This window comes from Sciurus carolinensis, chromosome 2 (assembly GCF_902686445.1).
Source record: "Sciurus carolinensis chromosome 2, mSciCar1.2, whole genome shotgun sequence".
NCBI classification, from domain to species: Eukaryota; Metazoa; Chordata; class Mammalia; order Rodentia; family Sciuridae; genus Sciurus; species Sciurus carolinensis.
The window spans coordinates 54,493,117-54,507,468 of record NC_062214.1 but is presented as its reverse complement, the minus strand read 5'-3'; positions in this window follow the sequence as shown (position 1 = coordinate 54,507,468).

Sequence of the window (14,352 nt, the reverse complement as noted above, 5' to 3'; positions counted from 1 at the left end):
AAAGCACAGTGCTGGTACCTGTAATCCCAGCTACTTGGGAGGCTGAGGGAGGAGGATCGCAAGTTCCAGGTCATCTGGGCAACTTAGTGAGACCCTGTCTGAAAATAAAAATAAAAAGGACTAGGGACGTAACTCAGTGGCAGAGTTTAGCACATGAGAGACCATGGGTTCAATCCCCAGTACTACAGATAAATAAATAAAAGAACAAAATAAAAAAGGACCATACTCTTGTTTGCTAAGGTAGAGAAGTGGGTGAGATATCTTAGCATTAACTATATGCAGAGAGCATACAGTGGATGCTTGGGAAAGGAGGCAGGGAGGAGCAAGAGGAAACCTGGGATGATGGATATGATTATTATCTTGACTGTGGTAATGGTTTCATGGGTATGCACATATTTTAAAAAGTATCAAGTTGTATCCTTTAAATACATGTAGTTTACACTGTATCAATTAAACCTCAATAAAACTTTTTAAAATGTGTTTAATTGTTTGAAGTTTTAATGCTTGAAGGGCATTATTTTGAAAATTCAATCATGTGATTGGCCCATTTTCTTTCTTTCTTTTCTTTCATTCTTTCTTGTCCTGGGGATTGAACCCAGAGCACTCTGTCAGTGAGCTACATACCCAGCCCTTTTTCTTTTTCAAATTGTTTTTAGTTGTATATGAACACAATGCATTTATTTAATTAATTTATTTTTATGTGGTGCTGAGGATTGAACCCAGTGCCTCACACAAGGCAAGTGCTCTGCCACTGAGCCACAACCCTATCCCCCCACCAGCCCTTTTTCTTTTTAGAGACAGGGTCTTGCTAAGGTGCTTAGGAAGGTGCTAAGGTGCTTCCTAAGTTGCTGAGACTAGCCTCAAACCTATAATCTTCCTGTCATAGCCTCTGAAGTCACTGGGATTACAGGCATGTGCCACTGTGTCCAACTGTGAGTAGCCCATTTCTTGACTGCATGCTATAAATGAGGGGTCACTGGGGTACTTAAAAAGAAATAACAGCAAAAAGAAAATGATCATGGATACAGGCTTAATCTAAGAAAGGAAGCAAAGGAATGGCAACAACAGTTGGCTCCAGGGTCCCTCTGTAAAGCCAGCCTGTCCTCGGCTTAGGAAAGCATAGGAGAGTCTTTCAGTTGGATGATGCTATCAAACCAACATGTCTGGAACGGTATTATCAGGGGCTTGGGAAAATAAAATAACAAATGTAGTGCTGGCTGCCAGGGAAGAAACAGATGATTCTGGAAATTACAGGCTCCTCCACTGACTTTAATCCCTAAAACAAACATTGCTGGGAGAAAAGTCAGTTAATACCCCAAGGAGGGAGGGCACTCTCTCTCAATGGGGCATGGTGCACCTGGGGAGCAGCACACACCTATGGGAGCCTGGTGCCATGTGCCAACCTGCTCATAGGTTACAGGCTCATGCCTGAGGGGCTGCACTTGGCAGGAGGGAATGCCTGAGATGCCCAAAAGGGAGGGCCGTGAGTAGCAAGAAAGAAGGGCCCTCACTAGGGATCCAGATGCTTCTGAGTTGATGAAGAACTCCTTGGAGGTTCTTGGGAAACCCAGGCAAGGCAGGGGAGCAAGGAGAAAGGTTGTAATAGGGATAAATTATATGTGGAAACACAAACTTCTGTTGTGAAAGGTTGAGTGTGCACCAGGTGTTCATTCATTTCTCCAGTATTGATGGAGCACCTACTGAATACAGGACCTCTTTCAGTGCCCCAGTTTCCAAGGAAGTTCAGATTGCCCAAGTACTTTGGAAAACAATAATAAAGAAGGTAATATGGCTGGGCACAGTGATGTCTGCCTATAATCCCAGTGACTCGGGAGACTGAGGCAGGAGAATTTAAAGTTCAAGGCCAACCTGGACAACTTAGACCCTGTCTCAAATAAAAATATAAAAAGGGCTGGAAGTTTAACTCAGTGGTGAAGCTCTTGCCCAGTATGCAAAAGGCCCTGGGTTCAATACCCAGCACTGCAAATAATAATACTAATAATAATAAAGGCAGCGGTTGATATTGGGTTCTGGGGGATGGGGAGGGGAGGGGAGGGGAGTGAGGGGGAGGGGAAGGGCTACTGACCCTGGGGCATCAGGGAAGGTTTTTGGGAGGAAGTGATCTTGGAGTCAAGGTTCAAGAAAGAGGCATGGGGTATGGATATGGAGGAAGGGCCTCCTAGGTGAAGGGAAAACAAGAACATGATCCAGGGGTTGAACTCATGCATCTGAAGAACAGACACTTCTTGGAGCACTATGTGGGGGCAAGAGTGGAAAGAGAGGAGATGAGGGGTAGACAAGAGCCAGATCATGGAGCACATGACAGGCTGGGTCTTGATGTCAAATTAATTCCCAGAGTAATGGGCAGTTTTGGAGAATTCTACTAATTAAACTTTTTGTGTGTGTGGTCCTGGGTACTAAATCCACAGCCTCACACTTGCTAGGCAAATGCTCTACCACTGAGCTACATCCCCAGTCTTTTTTAATCTTTCATTTTGAGAGAATGTCTCACTAACTTGCCTAGGCTGGTCTTGGACCTCCTCAGCAGCTGAGATTACAGGCATGGACCACCTCAGCCAGCTAATTTACCCTTTTAAAGGCCCTTCTGTCTATAGTGGAAAGAAAAGGTATACAGGGAAGAGTGGGAATCCACAGCAGCCCTACACAGGAAGCACCACAGGTAACCCTCCTGACATGGTACTCATGGTGGGGAGTGGGGGGACTGGCTTGGGAAAGCTGGGTGACTTTCACAAACCAGTGCCCCATGGGCACTGAGCAGCCTGAGAAAGGATGGTCAGAGAGGATCTGTACATCCAGCATGGGAAGAGGGGATTTCAGCAGGACAAGAGCTGGCAGGGGGGCAGCCAGGTCTCAAATCCCACAACCCAACCACTTCACTGGGTTCAGTTGCTTCTCCCTAAACCACAACTCTTGGGCATCTTTAGCAGGAGACTTGGCAACCAACACTTTCAGTTAGCAGCAAAAACTCACAGAGCACTCATTGGCTCATCCGTGTTGGGCACCACGATGATTGCCTAATTTACAGCTCACAACAACCCTCGAGGCAGGCACCCAAGTGTTATTATTCCCATTTCACAGATTCAGAAAGTGAGGTCTAGAGAACTTGCTAAGAGTCAGTTAGGAAGAGAAAACCTCAAGATTTGAGCAGAGGAGTATGAATGAAAGCACACACACTTAAACCACTCTGCTTTCTGTCTCTACAAAAGGGTTGAGCTGTGACTGAATCAGATACAGATTCACTCAGGCATTGCGATGTGGGAGGCTCAGTTGTGATTCACACTTGACTTTTTCTTGGAAAAGTCTTGTTCACCTGCATTTTCATAGTAGTACATGTTGGTTTTTTGATACCATTTGTGCCAAGTAATCACTGAACTGTCCTCCTCTGTACCCCACCCCCCTAAACCTGGCAGGAGAAGTACAGTGTGCTGATCACTAGCCCAGCTCTGAATTCAAATTCAGATCCAAAACGCCCTTGAATACCACCAGGAAAATGACTTAACTTCCCAGGGCCTCAATTTCCTCATCTGTGAAATGGGGTACAAAAGCACCTAATTCATGAGGTAATACCTGTAAAGTGCTCGGCCCAGAGCCAGGCCAGCAACAATGGCTGCTGTGAGTGTGCTCCATCCTCCTTCCTTCTGAGACAGGAGAGCTCTTTTGGTTGGCCGCCTGAGGAGACTTCTCTGACCTTGCTACCTTGGCCCACACCCAAGCTTTCGTGGGCGGATCTCTGCCCTCACTGCAGTTCTTCTTAGAGAGCTCTTCTTTTCCTCACAGGAGAGCAGCCAGTCTCCTTGCCTGGCTGCCTATGCTTGGTGCAGCCTTTCAGTGTAGCCTGGTTCCTGGATGGCCCATGGGGTGCCTGTGCCCTCGTGTCCATTTTGCAGGACACTTGCTCCTTTGACCCTTTACCCCTGAGGTCAGAGGTCAACAAACAGTTCTCCCAGGCAGTACTTTTCAACTTGTTCACATCATGACACTTGGAACATGTGGGCAGGTTGCTGGGGTCAGTGGATAAGGCTAATTGAGGCTGGTGAGGCCTTGTTGACAGCTGCCACTCAGACCCTGGTGCCTGCTTGGGGTGGAATGAAAGGAGACCAGAATCCATTTCAGGGTTTGGGGATGTAGCTCAGTGGTATAACAAAGCCTGGGGTTCAGTCCCCAACACCATACACACATGCACACACACACAAGTGGGAATAGAATCCATTTCAGGTATACTAGAGGGCAGGGCTCTCGAAGGGGCCCCTGGTGGTCTAGCCACATGGGGGATGGTGGCTATTGCTGAGTTCTCTTCTCACGGGGTCCTGGCAGGACTGATCTTCCCAACCTTCTGGTTTTTAGAGAGAAGGGGTAATTTCCAGATAGGATTCTAAAGAGATTGTTCCCCTGAGAAGCACCAGGGATGGTTCTCATCATGGAGTAGTTCTCTAATTTGAGCTCTGAACATTATCTTTATAGAAAAAAAAGTCTCTTAGATCCTCTTAATGCCAAAGTTAAAAAATTATGTTATATATACATTACTTTCTTTTTTTTTTTTTTTTAGTACTAGAGATTGAACTCAGGAACAGTTTACCAATTTACCACCGAGCTACATCCTTAGTCCTTTCCATTTTATTTTTAATTTTGATACAGGGTCTCACTAATTTGTCCAGGTTGGCCTTGAACTTGTGATCCTTCTTCCTCAGTCTTCTGAGTTGCTTGGAGTACAGCATACACCACCACACCTGGCTTACATTCCTTCTTCTTTTTAAAAAAATTTTTTTGGTACCAGGGATTGAACCCAGGGGCGCTTAACCCCTGAACCACATTCCCAGCATTTAAAAAAATTTTTTTTGTTCTTTTTAGTTATATATGACAGTAGAATGTATTTTGACATACATACATACCTGGAGTATAACTTCCCATTTTTGTTGGTTGTACCTGATGTGGAGTTACACTGGTCGCATGTTCATAAATGAACATAGGAAAGTTATGTCCAATTCATTCTACTGCCTCCTATTCCCATCTTCCCTCCCTTCCCTTCATTCCCCTTTGTCTAATCCAGTGAACTTCTATTCTTTCTCCCTGCCCCACAGCCCTGCTTATTGTGAGTTAACATCGACGCATCAGAGAGAACATTCCCCAGTCTTAATATATATATAGACAGGGTCTCACTGAGTTGCTTAGTGCCTCACTAAGTTGCTGAGGCTGGCTTTGAACTCTCAATCCTCCTGCCTCAGCCTTCTGAGCCTCTTGGATTATAGGCATGTGCCACCATGCCTGGTTTACATTCCTTCTTATAGTTCTTATGCAACCATCAATGCAAAATGAATAGATAACACATGATTCAAAGGTCAAAACTACAGAAAAATACTCTTAATCTCGCTGCTACCTTTGCCCTTCTATGGAGTACTGATTTTTATTGGATCTAATTTATCTCTCCAGTGTTTCTTTTTGAAACACACACACATACACACGCACACACATACAAACTAATCTTTGTTTTTTTTTTTTTTGCAGAGGACAGGTACTGGGGATTGAATCCAGGGGCACTTTACCACTGAGTTATATGCCCAACCCTCTACTTTTTACTTTGAGACAGGGTCTTGCTAAGTTGCTTAAGGCCTTGCTAAATTGCTGAGGCTGGCCTTAATCTTGCAATCCTCCTGTCTCAGCCTCTAGCCTGGCTCACATTTATTCTTATACATCCCCTTTTTAACCATAGGTAACAAAATACAGTTTGTTTTTTTCACTTAGCAATACATCTACACCAGGGAAAAGTGCACAATGCTAAGCAATCACTTTGCTACTGAGTCACACTCCCAGCCTTTTTATTTTTATAAAAAGTTGTCCAGGCTGGACTTGAACTTCAAATCCTCCTGCCTCAGCTTCCCAAGTTGCTGGAATTACAGGTATGCACCACTGTACCCTGTTAAACTAAGTGTTCAAATGCAAACAGGGCTTGTGGTATGGCTCAGTGGCTGAGTGCTTGCCCAGTATGTGTGAGGTCCCAGGTTCTGCCCCTCCAAACTCAGAAAAATGCAATATCAGTTTGTGTGTGTGTGTGTGTGTGTGTGTGTGTGTGTGTGTTTGGTACTAGGAATTGAACCCAGAAGTGCTCTACCACTGAGCTATATCCCAAGTCCTTTCTTTAATATTTTATTCTGAGACAGGGTCACACTAAGTTGCCCAGGCTGACCTCCAACTTGTGATCCTCCTTCCTCAGCCTCCTGAGCTGCTGGGATTACAGGCGTGTGCCATTGCACCTAGCAATAATATCATTTTAATGGGAAGATGATGTTGTTTGGCTAAAGTCAAATTGCTGCTTGCGGCGAGATGGAACCGACCATATAAGAGCAGATATCTCCTGAGTTTGTCATGCCTATGGATGCTGCCATGTGCTGGGAATGACTCAGTTCTCCCCCACTTTTTTCTCTATTTGAATTACTGCAATACTTCTGTTTGCACAGTGGGCTGTTACATCATTTGGCCTTCAGTTGGCTTCAACGCATCATTTGCGCATTAAATCCGCCTCTGTTCTTTTCTTGTTAGCCAGCAGCAATTAAAAAGGACTGCTTGATGCCAACATAATCATAAACACAAACGCAAACTTGGGCAGTGAAATCCTGTGTCAACAGTAAATTGTAAGGTGGTCACGCTGACAGGAATGATAATAGAAATAATCGTAGTGGCTAACTTGCCAAGTGCTGGCAGTAGGCTTAGTGCTTTACATGCAGGATTTTCTTCAATCCTTCCCATATCCCTTCAAAGTAAATTCTACCCATTTTACAGATTAGAACACTTAGTCTAACAGGGTACAGTGGTGCATACCTGTAATTCCAGCAACTTGGGAAGCTGAGGCAGGAAGATTTGAAGTTCAAGTCCAGCCTGGACAACTTTTTATAAAAATAAAAAGGGCTGGGAGTGTGAATCAGTAGCAAAGTAATTGCCTAGCATGCACCAAGTCGTGTATTTAATCCCTAGTACCACAAAACAAAACAAAATAAATAAATAAAATAAACAAAGGTACATTTAGTCTGGGGAGGATTAAGTAACCTACTCAAGGTCTGTTGGATAGAAAGTGGTAAAATCGAAATTTGAATCTGTGGCTGCCTGTCTCCAGGGACTACTAGGGACTGGTGACAGTGACAGGGACCTGGCTATGCTGTTTGTCATCAGTTCCTGGCCATAAGTGGTCACCTGGGCCAGGCCCTGCTGGGCTGGGCCAGACAGGATATACAAAGCCTACGGCAGAGGGTGGAAGGGGGGTGGGGTGATCATAGTCCCTGTTGGGTCCTAGACTCCAGAGGAACCTTCTTGGAGAGTCCTGGAAGAAAGTGTGCCAAGCCTGGCCATGTGACCGCAATTCCTCTCGCCCAATATAAAGGTGAATAAACACTCACACGCCAAAACATCATTTAGAAGATAATCGTCTATGTCCGTGACTGCAACAATGACACTCTGTCAGGTCCTGGCAAACAACTAAGGGTTCAGTGTGTTCCTGGCACCTGGGGTTGGGCATGTGGCTTAGTGGTAGAAGGCTTGCCTAGCATGTGCAAGGGCAAGGTCCTTGGTTCAACCCCAGCACTGAAGAAAAAAGAAAAGAAAAGAAAGCACAGATCTGTGGCCATTCTCTCAGCTCCAATTCCAGAAGGGAGGCAAAGCAGTGAGGCAGTCCTGGAGCCCCCTAATCCATCATCCCATCCCAGCGTCCCTGCAAATCAATCAAGCCTCTTGCCCCACAGAGTAATTTGTCTTCAATGTTCCTAGATTAATAAAATTGATTGTAAAAACTAAGCTCTCAGCACAGTGGCCCATGCCTGTAATCCCAGTGACTCGGGAGACTGAGGCAAGAGGATTACAAATTCAAGGCCGGCATGGGCAACTTAGTCAGACCCTGTCTCAAAGTAAAAAAATAAATAAATAAAAAGGCTCAGGATGTTGCTCTGTGGTAGAGCTGCTCTAGGTTCAATCCTCAGGACTGGACAACAAATAAATGAACAACCATCACCCCCCCCAAAAAAAATAAATAAATAAAACAAAATAAGCTCCCATCTTTGGCTGCAGAAGATATGCAGGAACTATTAGAGCTCCAGATAAGGGGTTCCATCCTGCAGTTCCCAGTGTGGTTGTCACTTGGCCCCACCCCTGTGACTTACTTCATTTCCCATACCTACCACCTGGATCCATCTGCTGTTTCTCTATCCCACAAACGTACTCCTGCATCAGGGTCTTTGCCTCTCTTTACCATACCCAGGTGCCTTATCCCCCCTTGTCTTTCAGGGACTCTTCTAGAATGCCACCTTTGCTGACTACTCTATGTTAAAACACACACACACCGCACCCACTACCTCACTTGCTTTGTTTTCCTCCAGAGCATTTTTCACCATTGGACATGCTCTATTCTTATTTGTTTATTTATTGTCTTTCTTTCCCCACTAGAATGTCATGTCTTCTCGGGCAAGCAGGGATTTCTGTCTGTTTTGCCCGCTGCTATATCTTTAACAGCTGGAAAAGTGCCTGGCACCAGTAGGTGCTCCGTCAATATTTGTCAAATAAAAAGAAAAGGAAGAAATAAAAGATGTCTAGAACCTCCTTCCCTTCCAAATGAGCTTCCTGTCTCTCTAGGCATTCACATAGAAGCCCAATAGCCTTTTGGGAAGGGGTTATGGAACGATGTATTCAGAGATGGGATTATGTGGCCTCTGATTTTCCTGCTTTTAAGAAAATTCTGAGGGGCTGGGGAGATAGCTCAGTTGGTAAAGTGCTTGCCTTACAAGCACAGGGCCCTGGGTTCAATCCCCAGCACCGAAAAAAAAAAAAAAAAAAAAAAAAAATTCTGGGAGCTTGCAAAACACTTTTCCTCTGTCCCCCAATTCATTCACTGGGAATTTTGGAAACACTGACCAATTCTTCCAGCACAGGGCTTCTCCCTTGGCACTCTGCACTTAGTGGGGAACCTTACAAGGCAGAAGGCTTGGGAAACAGGGTGGAGTGGAATCACCTATCAGAATCAAACAAGACTATCCCAGAAGGAAATACAGCAGAAGCCTGTTCAGGACTCAGCAAACAGTGACATAGATGGGGTGAAGTCAGCCTGCATGTTCACTGGCATGATCTGAGGAATGTCAGGCAGTCCCCTTATCCTCCAATGGGTCCCCCTCTACCTGCCACAATGTCTGGAATTCCATCATTAGAGGCAGTTAGGTTTCCACTTTTAAAATGCACTCTTGGAGCTGGGAATGTAATTTGGTGGCAGAATGCTTGCTTAGCCTGTGAGGCCCTGGGTTCCATCCCCAGCACCCAAAAACAAACAATAGATAAATAAAAATAAAATGGGAAGGTCAGGTGTTCTGCTATTGCAGTCATATAAACCAGGTTTGAATTTGCATGTCATCTCTGACTGGGTCGGGAGTGGGTGTGGGTTTTGGTAATGGGGGCATTTAGAAGCAGGGGCGCTGCCAGGAAAGGAAGCAGCCTGAGATTTCTTCATGACAGGAGTCCACTGAATCAAAGGCCTCAAGACAACAGTTGTGACCTCATGGATAAACCCCAGTGCAGGCTCTGGAGCCGCTATCTGGGACAGGAAGTGGCTAGGAAAAGCACAAACCATGCAAAATCCCCTTCCCACAGTGGCATTAGTTTCCTTAGGGTTCATTTTCACCAAAATGGGTTACCGGGACACCTCACCCAAAGGGTGCATTGGGGAACTCCTCAAGGGTCCACTTGTGACAGGCCGCTTGGTGATCATGATTAAGGCAAATGCACAGAACATGTACCACCCCTAGCCCATGGCAAACATTGCTAATCCATCTCCACACAGCTATGGAGCCCTTTGCCCCAAAGCGTTCCTCAGAGTCACTACTAATCTACTGGCATTCACCCATGAGGTGAAACATAATGGCTGATGATGATTGAAGAGCTGGCCCCGAGTGTGGAGCTACGGTGGGTCTTCACTATTCCTGTCCTTCAGGAATCACGGGCTTAAGATTCCACAGAAAAGACCAACTGGGACTCAGGGAGGGCATGAGACCTGGCCAAGGTCACATAGGGCATCATGAGGGCCCACTCACTATCACCTGTGAATTTTTGATCCAAGAGAAAGAGCACATGTGTGTGGCCTCATGTGACTTGCCCAGGGGAAGACACCATTCTACAAGTCATGTCAACAAGTACAGAATGTGAAGTCCCAGGGTGCTTGGATGACCTTATAAAATCTGGGCTTTCTGGGCTCCATGAGTCAGTTGGACAGCAGGAGACAGATGTCAGGAAGCCTGAATCTGGGATGTGACATCTGACTCTTCATTTGAACCTTTGCCCTGGGGCCTGTGTCCAGGACAGACTCTCCAGTGCCAGGAATGGTGTCTTCCTCCACTGGACATGTGGGCTTGGGGACACGTGTGTCTGTCTCTAAGATCAACCACACAGACACAAACCTCCAAAGCTGGGCTGGAGGTGGGAAGACCAGTGCCTCAGAGAGAGGCAGCCAGGACTGGACCAAGCAGGACAAGCTTTCCTTAGGATGGTTCTCTCTCTGGACAGGTCATCTCCATGGTCTCCACCTTCCTTAGTGATCCATCACTAAGGAAGTTGGCCCGTGACTTAATTTTGCCAAGCCTTGGTTTCTTCATCCATTAAATGGGGATAATGATACCTCCCCTGTTAAGGCGTCACAAGAATGTGATGAACTAATTCTATAGAACACCTGGCACAGTGCCCTCCACACCACTGGTGCTCATAGAGGGCAGTGGGTGTGATGACCTAGGCTGGGGACTTTTCCAGCTATAAGAGCCCAGCCTGAACCCCAAGCCTTGCTGTGGGAACCAGGTATCTCCTGCTGCCTCTGTAGTCACCAGAACTGAAATCTGTGGGCTGAGCTTGGAGGGTGAGAGATTCAGTTTTTATTGAATACAGAGAAGAGTGAGGGTACTGTGAGGGCTATCTTGCTCTGAGGAGCAGCCTAGAAATTTCCAGTCACCAGCTGGTGCCTACATTCTCTGTGGCCTCCCTTTGTGCGGATGTTAGTGTGGGGGTGATAGGCTGAGGGCCCTCCCATCCATTAAGAGGATTCCCAGTGTTGTCTGGGACCGGGGTGGGTAGATGAGTGATGGTCTTTCTTGGAAACCAGGAGAGAGGTGTAATTGTGCCCACTCTGGCTTCCCCAGGGCCATTCCCTAGTCCTCCACCCCAGTGTGCCCATCTACATCACAGTGGAGAGGTGACAGGACCTGGGGCGGGAGAGGGTGGGTTGGATTTACTTGGTTTATATTGTTTTAAAACAAAGAAGTGGCCCATAATGTGTAAATAAAAGAAGCAACTGGTGATAAAATATATAAATGAAGTTTATATACACACAAAGAAAAAGACCAGAAAGAAACAGACCAAGAAACAGACTAACAGTAGTTGTTACTTTGTGAAAGACTTGTGGCTGGATTTTTATTTTCTTCTTTGTGCCTTTCAAACTTTTGATTAGGACCACAATTTGCATTTTAAAATATCAGAATAACACAATGAAAATGATGGGGATGTAGCTGGGAATAGAACCCAGGGCCTTGCTTATTTTAGGCAAGCACTCTACCATGAGCTACAACAACCCCAGCCCCAGTAAGCACAACCTTGAAACAAAAGTGAATGAAGCATCAGGTTTGGGCTCTGGCCTGAACAGGGGTAGACTTCCTTCTCCTGCCCCATGGGTGGTAACTCCAGTTTGGGTGAGGTCAAGTTCACTTCTCAGAATGGGGAGATCTAATTCTCTGCTCCTTAGGCCCGGAACACCTCTCTCTTTCCTGGGTGTCAGATTCAGATCTCCTCCGTACCCGAGTCCCAGAGGTGACAGGGTCCTGTGGGCTATCTTGCTGGCCCACTGGAAGGAGCTGTGGTTTAGGCCCACACCCTCAGCAGGGAGGGAGGGGATGACTCCCTGCCGGGAACTGGGCCAGGCGGAAGTGGTGACAAGCAACAGTGACGTTTCCCCCACATCCTTTCACCTGCCTTACTATGTCTGCTGCTGAGTCAGGGGGACTGACAGTGGGATGTCAGGATGTGACATGACTTGCTGGCCATCCCCAAGAGCTTGACGGGCTTGAGAAAAGATCAAGAAGGTCAGAGAAATGTCACCACAAGCAGAGATATTCTGTCCCCACGAGCAGCCTCCCCTTGGTCCCTGGATCAGTTCTTTGCATGGACACAGTGCTCTGCTCTCCAGTGCCTCTTAGGACACCCCAGGAACTAGCCTGAGCACTTCCTCTCACTGTTCCACAGCAGCCCTGAGAGGTGGACTTGGCAGAGGCTGAGGGTGGTGCCCTAACCAACTTCAGCCCAACCTTTTCCTATCATTGCCTCATAGTCTTCTCTTACAGAGGCTGGGAGAGCTTTGTAGGTTTTCTTTCTCTCTCTCTCTCTCTCTCTCTCTCTCTCCTCTCCTCTCTCTCTCTCTCTCTCTCTCCCTCTTTTTAAAAATATATTTGTTTTTAGTTGTGGATGAACTATTTATTTGGATGAACTATTTACTTATTTATTTGTGTGCTGAGGTTCGAATCCAGTGCCTCATACATGCTAGGCAAGCGCTCTACCACTGAGCCACACCCTGGCACTGCAGATTTTCAATGGGAGACACTCTTGGCATTTGGATGGGGACAGTTCTTCATGTGAGACTGAAACTGTTTCCTAGAGTATCTTATTTGACAGATAAAGACAAACTGAGTCTTTTTCATATATAAGTTGCCCAGACTGGCCTCAAACCTGGGATCCTCCTGCCTCAGCCTACTGAGTGGCTGGGATCACAGGCATGTGCCACCATGCCTGACTGAATCATAAATTTAAAAGACTTGGCTGGGGGCCCAGCTTAGTACTAGAGCATATGCTTAGCATACATAAGGTCCTGAGTTCAATTCTTAGCACAAAAAAAAAAAAAAAAAATTTTTTTAAAATGCTGTTTCAAGGTTCCTCAGTAAGGCTGGAGCTAAAACTTGGATATAAGTCTCCTAGCAGGATGTAGTTATACATGCCTGTAATCCCAGCTCCCTGAGAGGCTGAGACAGGAGGATAGCAAGTTCAAGGTCAGTCTGGGCAAGTTAGGGAAACCCTATCTTAAAATAAAAAAATATAAAGGGCTGGGGATGGAACTCAGTGGTACAGCACCTCCGAGTTCAATACTCAGTATCTGAACCCCAGAAAAGACTGAATAAACTTCCTTCTCTAATAAGATAAGAAATATATCAATATTTACACGTGGGATAAATTGCAGAAGTAGTGTTAAAATACCCTGCACAGAATATGTAGGAATATTAGATTGAAATAAGAAATATAAATTCAATAAGTAACATTTAATAAATAGAACTTTATTTTATTTAAGGTATTGGAGATTGAACCCAGGGGCACTTAACAACTGAGTCACATCCCCAGCCCTTTTTTTTAAAAAAAATATTTTTTTAAATGTTGCTAGACCTTTATTTTATTCATTTATTTATATGTGGTGCTGAAAATTGAATCCAGTGCCTCACACATGCTAGGCAAGCGCTCTACCACTGAGCCACAATCCCAGGCCCTAGTCCTTTTTATTTTTTATTTTGAGATAGGGTCTCAATGAGTTGCTTAGGGCCTTACTAAGTGTCTGAGGCTGGTTTTGAACTCACCATCCTCCTGCCTTAGCCTCCCAAGCCACTAGGATTACAGATATGTGCCACTGCACCCAGCTACATAGGAACTTCATAAACAAAACTTTCTTTGATTCTAAAACTAGAACTCCTGAACTCAAGCAATCTCACACTGCAGCTTCCTGAGTAGCTGGGGCTCCATCACTGTGCCTCCCTTGAAGATGGAACATTTTCTCAACATGGGAACTTAAAAAAAAGTCTATGTATATATTTCAACATATAAATTCATTTAAAATATAAGATTCATTTAAAATGTAAATATTTCTGCTCCCTCCACACATGTATGTATAATTGGTCTAGAAAACATTAATTCAAACCAAAAGTAAGAATACAAAATAAAAATAAAAACATGAATGCACATTTTAATTAGATGAGCCTTAACTGATTGAGGGAGGAAAGGGAGAGTGTGTTCTACGCATTGTTGCAGCCTGCTCCCACTGGTTGCCCAGTTATTGCCACAACAGCAAAAAAGACCCCACACATTTCCAAACATGCCTTCTAGGTATGAGTCTGCACCACTGAGTTCATGCTCAGTTTTCAGCCTTGCTCACAGCACCCTGGTTTCAGGACTCCACTCTAGACAGTGGTTATTTCTCTCTTCTTGGCCTCACACGTGTTAGGAAAGTGCTCTACCACTAAGCCACATCCCCAGCCCCTAGGGTGCTCTCTCTGAGCTCCCAAACCAATACTAGCA